This window comes from Sceloporus undulatus, chromosome 6, assembly GCF_019175285.1.
Source record: "Sceloporus undulatus isolate JIND9_A2432 ecotype Alabama chromosome 6, SceUnd_v1.1, whole genome shotgun sequence".
Classification (NCBI taxonomy): domain Eukaryota; kingdom Metazoa; phylum Chordata; class Lepidosauria; order Squamata; family Phrynosomatidae; genus Sceloporus; species Sceloporus undulatus.
This window is the reverse complement of record NC_056527.1, coordinates 35,254,784-35,270,051: the sequence shown is the minus strand read 5'-3', so window position 1 is coordinate 35,270,051 and position 15,268 is coordinate 35,254,784. Positions and strand designations below refer to the sequence as shown.

Here is a 15,268-nt window from a genome sequence, read left to right as displayed (position 1 = left end):
AAGCCTTTAGGAACAATAATTCAGTTTTCAAAATAGGGTGCAGGAGGTCAATAATCTGTTTAGCATCAAAACTACCCATTTTTCAAAACCAGTTCTGGTCACTTCTGATTTTCTTTTTGTCTTCCTTTGGCAATTTTTGGGAAATTCCCAGTTTGAGCAGCTCCAGAAGATCCTAAATTGTTGTTGTTGTTGTCGTCGTCATCAATTATAGCCTGCCTTTTCCCCAAAACTGGAGGTAAAAGCAGATTGCAAATTGAAACAAATACTATATACTGTACAGTGGACCCTTGTTATATGCTGGGGTTTGGTTCCAAGATCCCCCATGGATAACAAAATCCATGAATACTCAAGACCTATTAAATATAATGACATAGCAAAATGGTGTCCCTTATAAAAAAAATGGAAAATCAAGGTTTGATATTTGAAATTTATACTTTTTTTCAACATTTTCAAACCATGGATGCTTGAATCCGTGTATAAAAATCTGTGTATAAGAAGGGCCGACTGTATATACTCATGTACGTATTAGTCTATAAATATTAATAAAAAAGACCTGAAAAACCAGGGTTGACCTATCCATTGGTCAATGTAAGTATTGAACCTTAATTCTTATCACAAAAGGGGCCATCCCCGTCTCTGAGTAGAATGGAGAAAGGTGAGAGTTTAGTCCTGGAAGAATCTAAAAGAAACACCAATCCTTCTACTCTCTCTGCCACAGTGTGCTTCTGGCATTCTTCAATTCCTGAACAGGAAAACTGTAGCAGCAGCAGCAGGTCTTTGATACTTCCCATTGAAGGAACACCAAGAAAGTAGAGGGTGTATGGTAAGTGTTACTTTGAGATTCTCCCAGGGTGGACAAAGCTCTCACTTTCCACCACTGTACTCAGAGAAGGGGGTGATTCCTTGTTTGATAAGAGTTAATACTGAACCTTAACTCTTCCCTTTACATCCTTTTTAACATGTTCATGCTTTCCTAGCCCTGTCTATGCCTGGTTGCCTCCCTCACACGTGAAACAGCCACCATATATTGTAGTTCATCTTCATCCATCAAGCCTTTAGAGTGAGCACAAACAATAGTGCCTGCTGGAATGTCATAGGTTCTTTGGCATCATTTTCCTTTGCTTCGTCCTTTACGTCCTTTTTTACATGCCCCTAAGTTTTAACCTGGACTTATCCATGGGTCGGTGGCTCAGCGGTTAAGATGCTGACTCTGACAATCACAAGGTTGGCAGATTGGCAGTTCAAGGCCCAAGTGGCATGTGAAGGAGTGAGCTTTGGTCACTAGTCCCAACTTCTGCCAACCGAGCAATTTGAAAGCATGTAAAAGTGCAAATCGATAAATAGGTACCACTTTGGTGGGAAGGTAACAGTGTTCTGTGTGCCTTGGCATTTAGTCATGCTGGATACATGACCACAGAGTCATCTTTGACAACGCTGGCTCCTTCGGCTAATGAAGATGAGCCCACTCTCTACAGTTGGACATGACTAGGCAATCCTGTCAAAGGGGAAACTTTTACCTTTCTTTTTATCTGTGGGTCCTATTAAAAAAAGATAATTATGTCCCCAAAACTTGCCCTTGACTTCTACATGAACTTGGCTTATACACAAGCACTTTCGGTAGTTAAAAATACAAAACATCAGCATCAAATTAGAATTAAACTTTTAACACTAAAAACAATTGAAAACATACAATTAAGATGCTACAAAGCATTAAAACTATAATTAAAACAGTTCAGTGCACTCTGTACAGTACATTAAAACCCTTTTAAACTGTTGGAATAAAAAAAAGTCTTTGCCTGCTGATGGAAGGACAGCAAGGAGAGGGACCATTCTAGCCTTCCTAGAAAGGCAGTTCCAGAGCTTGGGGGCAGCCCAAAGTATCAAGTATATAAATATGTTTATCTGATAAGGCTTGTTGATAATGTTGTTACAGCTTAACAGTGATAAGGATTTTGTTGACTGATAAGGCTGTTATAGAATAGCCAAGGAAGTGGTAAGGAAGCTGAAAGTTCACTAATCGCAGCTAAGATATAGTTACTGTATTTCAAAGCTCTCAAAGGCCTAAGACTTCAGGCATCTGTGGACACCATGATCTATTGGATCAAGTAGCCTTGGGAGCCAAGGAGCTGTGTAGTTAGGTGTGCTGCTTGCCTGATAAAATCTGGACAACCAGAACCTACAGCGATTGTGCTATGGTTTAGACAGAATATTTATTCAAGTATTTCCCCCAAATGCTTGCCAGAGTTTCAAAATGTTCCTTTATTTACTGCAACTTCCAAGAATCCCCAAGCTACAACTAGTGGCTATGACAGAAAGATTCTGGGATTTAGAATCTCCCCCATCATCTTTTCCAACGTGTGTTGGAGCCCCATTTTCACTTTATCTGTACCCATGTTGACTGTAGAAGACCATGAAGAAAGTTTATAATGGGACTTTTCCTTTATAATTTCAATTCATCTCATTTAATTTAGGGAAATCTCCCATGACTTCCCAGTTAATTGATGTATTTTTTGCTGTTGGAACAGTCTCAAGAATCTGATGAGGTTTCCATCAAAGAACATATGGCGATAACCAAATAATTACCATTTATTTCATATAAAGTTGAATTAGGTTTGTACATTGACTATTATGTCATGGGAGCAAAGACTGCAATGTTATGCATGTGTTGGTTTTATGTAAATGTCATTCTTGGAAATGTCAGTGAAACAGTGTTTCATTCATTCATAACAGATATATTGGTGGAAAAAGAAGAGCTGGGAAATGGTGGGAAACTTTGAGTTTATTGTGAGCTTAAGCATTATTCTGCCGATGTGTGGGTTGTCAGAGGGGGATTTCTTTAGTATCTGTTGTCTTAAATATTGCTATGAGGCTTGCTTGACAAAATAACCTCCTGATCTTGACATGATCTCCTGTACAGCAGCATTATGGCACCAATAGTGGCTTTTTTCTCTTTTTAGCTGGTGAAAGAAAAAAACGGTTCCTGGGTACACTTTGCAAGAAGCCTTCACATGGTCTCTAGAAGGTTCATTTAAAAAAAAAAAATTGGTATACTAATGCAAGGCTTAGTATACTAATGTGATAGGATCACCTTAGGGTCAGCGTTGAAGGCACACAACAACAACATGCAAGGCTTATCTGACCTGGTTGTTTCATTTCACACCTGCATATTGTTAGTTTTGAATGAAAAGCTTGCTAAAACACATTGAACTACAGTACTCTTCTTGTTTTTGCTAGGAAACTATCCTATTGTTTCCATGTGATTTCTCCATTTGTTATTAAATTTTCTGTTAAAGAAGTCTACATCGTTAACTGAGGTGTAGCTGCATTTTTCATTCAGAATTGCATCTGCTACATTAAGATGTCCTAAAGAAAAAGAAAGTTTGAAGGAAAATTCAGACTCATGACATGATGGTAATCTTAGGCCTTGTACAGACTGGCCAGAAAGGCCAGCTAAGGGGCGGAGTCGTGGTGTAGCGTCTACACAATGCACATCCTGGCTCTGCCCCGAGGATGGCGTGATGCTGCGTGCTGCACTGCACGGCATGCAGCATCATGGCACTCCTCCTGGTGCTGCGTCCGCACAGGGTAGCGCTGAAGGAACACCATAAAGCTGCAGCACAGTGGCTATGGCTCTTGCAGCTCCTTTTCACACCCTGGAAAGGCCAGATCGGAGCTGCAGTGTGCAGTTGCTGCGGCATCTGGCTGTAAAAGGAGCGACTAGCCCCTTACTTGCAGCATTTAATTAAAAAAAAAAGTTGCCTTTTTTTCTTCTCTTTTTTAAAATTACCATGACTATTTCATTAGGACTAACAATTTTTTTCTTCAAAAAAAGGAGTTGTGTTACATTCATAGTTAATGACAAGAAGTAATATAATTCTTTATGGAAAACATTTGCCTCAACTGGAATAGGTTTAAAAATCCATACTTCATGTCATGTAAACAATTTGCCTCTAATAATGATATCATGTCTTTCCTGGTTAATAGCAAAAAGCTTAATATATTACATGTATTGCAAATGTGTAGGCTGCTGTTTCTGTGAAAGGTCTATGGAAATAATGAGGGAGTGCTTTTGATCTATTGGTTTGCAGTCTGGCTTCACAAACAGGTAGAATGATTGAAGTTATCAGACAAATGGGATTTGCCAAGGATATCATCTTTGTAATTCTGGGATTCAACTCTGTATTTTTAAAAAATGTGTCCAAGTTATGCATGTTCTTCTTTAATAAAAGAATAGAGGAATATAGTTTCAAATCAGTGATTATTTAATTCCAACAGGTCTGTGATATAATAGTGGTTATGAAACTATTGTGTTCTTTGTCTAGGATGGCTGTGTTTCCTAGTCTGCAGATATCTGTTCTTTTTAAAGAGGTCTCTGTTTAAAGGACTGCCCAGTTTGAGTTTTGTTACAAAAGTAAAGAACAGGGATTAAAAGAATTTTAGTTGGACTTTAGTTAGACCTCCCAAGACTTTTTGTTGCAAAATGTACACCTTAACCTCCTTGAATATCTATAGATTAGTGGAGCTTGTCTGGCATTTTCTGAGAAAAAAAATATGTGCAAAAATGTGTATATTTTCTAATGTAAACTGCAAAATTTTTCAGAAATATATTTAGACAACAGGAAGAGTTGTGTAAAAGACATATTGCTCAGATGAATACATAAATTAGGAAAATGTGTTATTTCAGCGTAGGAAGAAAGCAGAAAGTCTTGTGACTTGTGTGGGAACACATATCTGGGAAGAAAATGTAGGTGGAATCTGGAGACACTTGCCAAAATAGCAACTGAGAGATTTTAATATCCTGACTAGGGAACCATAACAATGAGGAACATGGACAAATCTCAAATGGTTCAAAATCCAAAACTTTTTTCACGGGTGGCTAAGACAGTGACAACTTTGCTTTCTGATGGTTCAGTATACAGAAACTTTCTTTTATGTACAAAACTATTAAGAAATGTTGTATAAACTTATCTTTAGGCTATATATACAAGGTATACAAGGTGTATACGAAGCATAAATGAACTTAATTTTAAACTTGGGTCCCATCTCCAAGGTATGTCTTATGTATATTAAAATATTGAAAAAATAAAAAAAATCCAAAATCTGAAGCACTTCTGGCCTCAAGCATTTTGGATAAGGGAGGCTCAACCAAGCAGAGCACTGATCTGGGTTGTATTTTGCAAAGTGTAAGTATCTGAAGCCTGAATTGCAGTGTAATAAGAGTGTTTGTAAAGTAGTAATATTGTGTAATGCTGAAATCAGAGGCATTGACCAGTTCTAGGTGGGAAGCCAAGCTAGTTGTAAACAAAATGTGAACAAAAGATTAACTTATAATAAATCAACTAAGATGACTGATTATAGTTGGATAGAAGGCAGCCAGGTACTGCTGGTCTCCAACTGATACATGACTGAGTAAAGGCCAGTAAAATCTCTGATCTGAAGGGATGGAAATAATTGTTTATATAAACAAGTTAATATTGTTGACATAAGCAGAGGCTAATAAATATTATTTTTGTTTAAACAACTTGGGGAATGATTGATTTTTAGTCATTTTTGGATGTATTTCTAACTATTTCCAGCTCTTAGTTGATAGCACTGAAATAGCATTTTATTTTTCCATGCTGAAAGAGCTAACCCAGAGATGGACAACTTTGGTGGACCTGTAGGCCAACTGTCTACCCGCAGATCCAGGGGCTGTTCAGACTGCCAAAAATGACCTCTCCATCTCCTATCCACACTCCATCCACTTCAGGTTTAGAAAAAGTGGAGTTCTTGATGTTAAACAGTATAACACTCTCTCTCCCACTGCAACCTATTTAAACCCCTTGCTGCTTACAAGAGAGATAATTCATCCTACTTTTGCCAGGAAAAGTCCAGAGGAATCTGGGAGGAGGGTCAAAACAACCTAGGATGCACACTTTGCTCACCCAGAACTGCAGGGATGGAGTGCAGATCAGTGTGTATGGAGGCAGAAAGGTTAGATCAGCGGTAGGCAACCTTTTTGAGCTGGGGGCTGGGTTGCTGTCCCTCAGACAACTGGGGGGCCGAAGCCCAAAAATAAATAATTAAATAATTTAAAAAAAAATAAACCGGGACAAATGTAGGACAAAATTTTCAAATGGAGGACACTTTTTAAAAAGGGAGGACACGCAAAAAAAATTGCTGATTTTTTTTAAAATGTTAATATAAATGCATGTTTCGGAGGCTTCTATAGACAATTGCCCCCTTGCCCGCCGCTTGCCCCCCCTTGCCTGCCGCTTGCCCCCCCCTTCCCGCCCCCTCCTCATATGGGCAAAAGGCCCCACGCCCTCACGCCAAAGGCTCCGGCAGCAATCGGTGGCAGGACCGGGCTGGGGCCGGTCCCAAGGCCTTGCCGGGCCGCATCCGGCCCGCAGGCCACAGGTTGCCTACCCCTGGGTTAGATCCTACTGCTTTCTACCACCCCATCTCCAGCAGCTGATACCTGCCTGAGTTCTTGGATTACTGAGTTCATAGGCAGTCATGCTAAAGGCTGTCAGCAGCATCTTATTCTCACTAGCTAGATTTCTAGGGACCTCATTTCTGTTTTGTCTCTTTCAAGCTCTTATGTTGTAATCTTCTTGTTGTGTGCTTTCAAGGCATTTCCAATTTATGGCAGGTTGCCTTTCCCTTCCTCTGAGGCTGAGAGAATGTGACATGCCTAACGTCATTCAATGGGTTTCCATTGTTGGAGGGATTCAAATCCTTATCTCCAGAGTCATAGTACAACACTCAAATCACTACACCACACTGGCTATCATCTTTCTTATATCACAGTCATGGAATTATTGTGCACTCTGTCGAGGTAGCGGTGGTTCACTTCAGTAACAATTGAAACTTCCTGTTTTTCTTTTGGGGAGCTGGAGATTTTTTTAGAAATAAAGTTTGTTTCTCTACAAAAATCTTCGTGCCCAACAGCTACAGATATGCAGTGTCCTCTGGGCCTGGAATGATGCATCTGACAGTTTAGTGTCTCTCACATTCAGTTTTTTTAAATCTCATATTCCTTCTATCCTAAATATAAAAGAAATTGCTAATTTCAGCATATTGTTAGCAAAAAATGAACTTATCCAGGCACTGTGTAACAAGAGAAATGCATAGGTCACTGCCACTTCAAATAAAGTTTTGTGTATGTTCCTAATGCTTCTTGACTGAAGCTTGATTGCAGTCAGCCTTATTCGTTAGTGCTATCAAATTATGGTTCAATGGACTTTCTGCCAATTTGTGTAAGTTTCTAGTCATTGAGTATCACTCTAAGCAACAAAGTAAGTGTGTATATCATGCATGTATGCACCTTCAAGTTACCTGTCGGCTCATAAAGATGCCTGAATTTCATAGGGTTTTCTTAGGCAAGGAATACTCAGAGGTGTTTTTGCTAGTTCATTCCTCTGAAATAAATCCTACAGCACCTGGTATTTGTTGGCAGTCTCCCATCTAAGTAATACCAGGGATGGCCCTACTTAGCTTCCACGATCAAACAGGATCTGATTTGCAAATACAAACGTTTCTTGCACGAGTACATGCTGTGTTTGAGCATTTCCAATATAGCTTGCCCTAATCAAATTTCTTGTACTCCATCAAGAGAAATTTTCTGGATATGCCTGAGGTATATGCCTGTCTTCCCAATATTATGTATTGTTTGCATTTTGAAAACTGGGAAGTTACACAAATAGCTAATAGAATGTCCCTTAGCTGCTAATTGCTTGGAAATTTGCTTAGAGACAAATGAGTCAAAGCAGAGCCAGTGTTGATTTATGATACACAAACCACTATTTAGTTTAATTAGAACTTTCTCTTTTAAAAACTTTTCTGTTACATTTTCTTCTTAACAAAGTTAAACATTTCCCAATTTAGATTATTGCAGTTTAGCTGCATCCCATTGTATCTCAGAAATGTGGTAATAACAGTTTGGAAAGAACCAAATCAGCTATCCTGTCAGTAAAGAATTATTGTGTACAGCTTAAATAATTGAAAGATTTCTGGGGGTCCATTTTTCTCACCAGCAAACTAATTATATGTAGCAACCTGACAGGTTATTGGTTAGTTACTCAACAGATGGGAAGACTGTCAGTAATCAAATGCTCTGGCTTTTTGTTTTGTTTTGTTTTTGGTCTCTTTTGTATATTTTGTAGGTACCAAACTGCAGTAGGACAGATGGATTCACTCCTACTGACAAAATGGTGTTTATTGTTCCACTCTCATCTCTTGGTGCCATAAAAGCTGCTGTACATATGGATAGCAAGGGAGCTCATGGAGGAGGAGAATAGTTGTAAATTAACACTAACAGGAGGGGAGAGATCTTATAGAACAAATTGTATTGTGGAACTGCAAGTTTACAGTCAGACTTGCTTGTATGGAAACTGGCAAGTTTTCTGAGTACAACTGGAATCAGTATACCCCCACCGCCATTACATAGGGCTTGATAAATGTGTGTAAGGTTTTTGGTAAATAGCACAGTGGAGCTGATTTATTTTTATAGCTTTTTGTGGGTTTTTCGGGAACAGGATTTTGTGCAGGTGTACAACTTAAAGACCGTGGTTTATTTTGTCTTGAATTTTTTCTAACACATCAATGGTCATTCCACCCCTCCCCAATATTTCTTAATATCCTCTTTTGCTGTGGTGAACAGTTATATTATGGTCTGAAAGAAAGAATATAAAGACTCTATAGAAAAGAGTTATGACCACGTTATAGCTCTAGATTTATTTCACAATCATACAATTTGAAATTGAATGAAATTCATCTGACTGTTGAAAGGTAGTGCTTTGTACAATTTATTTTGCATAGAGAACCAAACTAGATGTGAAGTTAGAGATGTTTGAATCCATTTCTTGACAACCTGAGGCAGTAATAGCTAAAAGTATCTGGGTGGAAACAATTACACCACCCCTTTGAGCATCGAATCGAGGCTGTGGTAACTGCATACCGTGGCCCCAATCCGACATTTTTCTGGCCCCAAAAGAAGCGGCAACATACCACTCCTTTTTGGGGCAGAAAAAGGGCAGTTTTTCTGGCATTGCATCAGCTTTTTGGTACTCCTGTGGCATGCAGCGTATGAATGCCACGCCGCCGGAGCACCGCAACACTACCCGCCATCTGGGTGGGTGGGTGGGTGGCATGATGCCAGCTTGGCGGAGTTGGGGTGTGTGTCATCTAAATGCCATGCCCCTTGATGCCCCCAAGCTGGCGTACTGTAACGGTGTTTTCAGGCTCTCTGTTTGTCTTTTGTCTGTCTTTCTCTCCCTCTCTGGAGTGTATGTGGCTGGGGCAAAAGGCACTTTACCATTTCTTTAATTCAAAAGGACCACTTGAGGTTGATGTCAGTTACCTTGATGCAAAAGGACCACAGAGGGAGAAATATATGCAAGCAGAAAGATTTGGCAGAGGGGAAAATGGGTATGGGGGAAAGAATTAATTCTCCCCTTTTTTGTCATGATCAAGCTTTGGTTCAAATAATGGGAAGATGGATTCATGGCTTCTTTCTTGCTAAAGTAAACAAAGTCCCGAGATGCACTTGGTTTCCATCAACATTAGTGTGACAGTAGTTTGATGGGAGACTGTCAACAATTACTAGGTGCTGTGGGCCATATTTCAGAGGAAGGAACTGGCAAAACTACCTCTTGAGTATTCCTTGCCTAAGGCAACCCTATGAAATTCATAGGATTGCCATAAATCAAAAGGCAAAGATGCACATGCGCAAACACATACACATTTTCTGTACTGACATTTTCTGGATGCTGCTCCTTTTATTTAAAGGACTGGAATTAGGAACCAAATTTAGGCAGATCCAGATTTATGTCCTCTGTTCAGCAGGATTTAGCCACACAAAACTGAAGAATAAATGTGCATGGGCATAGCATGTCGTGCCCAGATTTAGATAGCATTTTAACTTTTCCCTAAGAGCACTACCAGCTCCAGCTTTCATAATCTTTAAAAATATGTAGATTTTTCAGAAGAGTGGGGTTTGTTCAAAGGTTGATCTATTTTAGATGAATTACAAATCTTGTTATCGCCTTTCCTCTCTTTTTTCTTCCTACACTTTGAACTCCTATGCATTATTAGTGTAAGAGAGTTCTAGAAGAAGCCTACAAACGATGGTAATAAACCAATTTGTCATTGCTACAGATGCCCTCAACATTCACATTGCCTTTAATTTAGCTGTACAATAGAGCTTGAGAAGTTTCTTTCACCTTCCATTTTGGGAATACACTAAACTTTAATAAGGTTCTTTTAAAAAATGTTTTTGAAAAAAACTTAGATTTCAGTTCTTTATGCATTAAAATATGAAATAAAATGTTCTACTGATGAATGAGAGATAACAGCCTTGATATATTAACAAGTGACAGATGTATTATAGCTGCCAAAAGAGGACTACTTTTTAATTTTATTTTCCCCCTTCTGCATGAAGAGAACCACCAACTTTTTCTTTCAGGCATTTCAATCACAGGAACACAATATGTGCAATTATTGAGTGTGATTGCTCTGGTGCAGGTTCATTCCCATGGGTCACATTTCATTTGGGAGGTCTGTTTCAGTTTCTCCCAACAATATGTCAAACAGCCTGGAGGAGGAAACTGAAACTTACCCCTTGGGTTTCATCCCGTCTGTTCTTTTTAAACCATCCTTTCGGAAAGTCTCAAAGAGAACCTATTTGCTTTTCCTGCTCTGTGTGCATTGCATCACCTGACTTTATGTGAAAACCAGCCTAGAATTCCTAACAAATTACAAGATAAATGGATTTTCAAGTGCTGAGCACCAAGACCTGAAGTGATATTAGGACAGTGTATTAGGAAATTAGGATAGGTTCCTGTGCAGGGAGAAAGGCAGGAAAATAAATAATACATGCATTTGTTTTGCCAGAATGGGAGGTTCATGTGCATTCTTATTTACATATGGATTCCCTTAACACATGAGCCACACATACACAAAAAGAGAATGCACATATGGGATTGTGTCTCTATACTGAAATTAACATGCAATTCCAGTCTTGGAGATTTTGGAGAAGAAACTAGAATTCTGCTTTTAAGCCTTCCTTCATTATCAGTTTTCTCCTTTAAGTCCAGATCTTGTGCTGCATCTTCACTGCAGAACTAATGCAAGTGGATACAGCTTTAACTGCCATGGCTCAATGCTGTGAAATTCTCAGATTTGTAGTTGTGTGTGATATCTAGCTTTCTCTGTCAGAGAGCTCTGGTGCCACAACAAACTACAAATCCCAGGATTCCATAAGATGAAGCCATGACAGTGGTGTCGACCTGCTTTAATTCTGCAGTGTAGCAGCAGCCTTTCTTCAGAATGAAAAGAGTAGAAAGTCATCTGTTCTGCCAGTTTGCTTTACTACTGTTAGGAAAAAGAAAATATGGTATACTATAACTTAGGTGGGATACAGACGGGCAGGGAAAGACGTCTTGGAGGTGTATTCTGCTGAATACGGAGCCTCCAGATCGCCCGCCCCGGGGGCGTGGCTAAGGTGGATGGGGCTTCCACATGGGGGGCAGTGAAGACGCCTCACCTGGGGCCGTTTCTGACCTGCAGTTTCCATACCACCGCTCAGAGGACGCTGCAAAGGAGAGGCAGCTTCCTCACGGGCGGCCAAAAACGGGGCTTTTTTTTCTTTTGTCGGCTGGTGGATGCGCAGCCGCGCAGCTGCGGTGCTCAGCACCGGCAGCAGAAAGCATATGTGCACATTTAAAGCACCCAAGCCCCTTTTACTTTTTCCCCCGCCCTGGCCAAGAACAAAGGTGGTCTCCTGCCAGCTGGTGATCATGTGGTTTGCATCCTTGTCCGCTTGCACATTGCCAATGTCACCAGCATCATGGATTGCCTCCTCCTTTGGTCCCCGTGCTCTTGCTGAATCTGCAATGCACAGCCACAGCTGTCGCCGCTGCCACTGCTGTTCCCCTGCCATCCCCCTCACCTCCCTTGTACATATGTAAATATTTAAAGTTTTAGCGTTTTTTTATTGTTAGGTGAAAATGGCACAAAGGAATGTTGTTGGGGTGCACTTTAAATTCCAGACTTTCCACGATTCTAGCAGCGCATGCGTACATGCAGCTCTAGGGTTAGGGTTAGGGTTTAGGGTTACGAGTCTTAAAATGTGCTGCAGCTGTGCTGCAGCTTCCACACCTGCATGGCAGCTGACGCTGCAATTAAAGCCTGACTGCAACTGCGCGTGTTCTAGGACCCCAACTCATTATGCGACACAGCAGACACAGAGCTTTTAAATGTGCAACTTAATTAGCGGCGTAGCAATTCTGGCGTACTGGTGCAGCAGCTTACAGACCGGATGCGCAGCTGCACCACTATATAGAAAAGCGGGGAAAAGCAGCACCTTTTTAATGCCGCTTCTTCCTGCTTGGGGCGGGCGGGCGGCGTGTTCATGGCGGCATTCAGGTAAGGGCCATCTGAAGGCTATACCTCATGACGTCATGAACACAACCCTTTTTGCCCGTCTGTAACCCGCCTTAGTAACTTTATAATCAATTAAAATATATGCTTAATTGTACCGTAGGTTGGTAAAGTCAATACTTTGGAAAGGCAGCATTTTGGACGTATTCTGGTTTACTGTTCATGAGCAAAAGTAGTAGTCCGTGCCAGTTGTTCCACAATGGTTGCTCCTGCTAGCAAGAGCAGCTTCAAGTAACAAGAACTCATTACCAAGAAAAGTGTTATGTCAGAACCAGAGTCTCTGATTTGTCTTCCTTAATAAGCCAGGATTAGATGTCAATGTCAGAACCTGGGTTTAGATTGTGATTGAAAACAAACAGGAAATCTGGTGGATGTAACACTAAACTCCCACCACCACCACCATCCTCAAGCTTCTGGTTTCCAAAGTGGATCCTGCTGACAGAAACAGCCAAGCAAGAAACAGCTGGGGTAGCATGCACTTATATGACTGGTTCAAAAAACAAGAAGTCAGAATTTGTAGCATGGAAAAAAGACCACAGATCTGGTCATTAATCTCCTAACATCTCATTCCAATTTGGTACTGGTCACTGAAACTGGCTTCTGATAGGAGCCAAGCAGAAGCAATCCCTGTAACAGGCATTCACACAACTTGCTTGTGAAAAGGCAACCAGATCTTTTGGGAAGTCTAATACCCCTTTGTTGAACACACCCTGAAAGATTTTCCCAGGCTTCAGTTCTCCATACAACATTGTGTGTTCATGTCTGTTACTTACATTGATGTCAACTAACAGAAGCGGCCTTGCTCATACTGGAGTTCAGAGCATAAAGAGTAACTGGATTGGGCTGATGGTACCCAACAATAAGTGCGTGGCAAGTAAAAATATCATGTCTCCAAAAGTGCTATTGTTGTTACTGTGGATTAATAATTTTATTTATACCCCTCCCAAACCAGGATTCAAGGCAGCCTACAAATTATATGAGTGTGTGTGTGCGCGTGCATCTGTGCTTGCCTCAAGTCACCTGTCGACTTATGGCAACTGTATGAATTTCATACTAGTATACAAAAGTCAACACTGAAGTAGAATTAAAATCATTAACAATATTAAAACAATTTATTGCAGAACTTTCAAGATGATAAAAAGCACAACAATTAAGATGATTAACAATGCCCTCTTAAAGAGCCAGTGTGGTGTACTAGTTTGAATGTAGGTTTTATGACTTGGAGATAAGGTTAGATTCCCGCTCGGCTGTGGATACCCACTAGGCATGTCACATACTCTCAACTGCAGAAAACCCTGTTATTGTAGGCCTTAGGTTCGACATAAGTCAGAATGGCTTGAAGGTACACAGCAACAACACTCTTAAAAGCCCTTCCCTTAAACAATGTTCAGTACTAACTGGGTTAGAACCATGTAATGAAAATCCAGAAATGGTGGTGATACTGGAGGCGGATCAATACATGACATTTAGCTTCAAAAATTAAACATCTTTGATTGCTTCAGACATGTAGTTTGATTGAATGGTCACTTTTTAGTGGTTCACCTAAAACTGTTACTTTAAAAAAGTTTTCATTAAATAGTTAGCTATTATTTTTTTCAAAACAAATTCTGTTATGATTTTGCTCAATCGTCTGCCTATTCTAGTTTCATTTTGGCAACACTTACACAACCTTAAACCTACCTAAATCTCACAAAAAAGCCCTAGCATTCTCATTTGCATGCTTGCATGTTAATTATCAATTTCAGCCAGGATTGTAATACCAAAATCAATGTTACTTGCCAAAGCCAACACATTGTTATGTATTCTAGCAGAATTTCAGTCCTGAGGGACAATTACTGTTTCATTGTCCTTTCCACGTGTAGCAAATGGGACTTGTCTGACTGTGAAACTTTGCATATGTTTAATTTAAAGTAGAAAGCATCATCTTCAAAACATAGCTCAAGGTTAACATTTATGTATCAAGACTATAAAAACACTCAAGGCTATAAAACAATGAACAGATTACTGAGTGTCTGAATGCTTGTTCCATCTGTGACAGGAATAATATTGACAATATTAATTATTTTTATTGGTCAAGACTTCTCTAGATCATCTAAGCGAGATGGATATTAGTATTGTTTGAAATATCCATGTAGAACTGTTCTCAAATAGTAGGATTAAAACATCTCTGCAAATGAAATTAAATATAGGTAATGTGCAAATATTGACTGGAAAGCTATGAGTCTTTGTGGAAGAACACGTGGAAGAACAAAGACTGTAAAAAAAATTCCTTCCTGCTGGACAAGTTACAAGAGTTTTTGCCCATTTTTCTATTGTTTTTCACATTTGGGACCTTTTTTGTAAAAGAAAAAAATGATTCTGCAACTTATTTTATTTTACTTATTTTAGCTCAAAAATGATGTTCTGTGCAGGAAATATGTTCTTTTGTATGGAAGGCAATATCTTTGTCTAGAGTATTTTTTGGTGTGCAAAAAATTTATGAACACAAATTTTAATTTAAAAAGTTTAGAATTATGAAAAATCCTTTAATGGTTGGCCATTTTCTCAGTGGGTTATGTGGATGTGTTGACATACTGCTTCATGTCAAGGATGAGAATGACATTCTTTATAGTCCTGCAGCAAATCAATAAACATGCAATCAATAAAACAGGCACAACCAAGAATATTTTAGGTACTAATACTTGTAAAATGAGAACCCAGTGCCCAGTCTTTTCCAGATCAGATACATTCTCTTTTAACTGAGCCATTCCAGTTCCTAGTATACACAGTTCTCCTTGTACATGGATAGTCTTTTTATTGCTTGTCTGATAATGCTTTCCCAGTATGTATAATAATTTATAGAAAT

At 39.6% G+C, this 15,268-nt stretch overlaps 1 protein-coding gene across 6 annotated transcripts in view; it reads left to right on the top strand.

The window, feature by feature from the left end:
• The window catches only part of THSD7A (thrombospondin type 1 domain containing 7A), a 293,837-nt gene that overhangs the window by 28,000 nt on the left and 250,569 nt on the right, over positions 1-15,268 (top strand). The gene's annotated exons all lie outside the window — the stretch shown is intronic.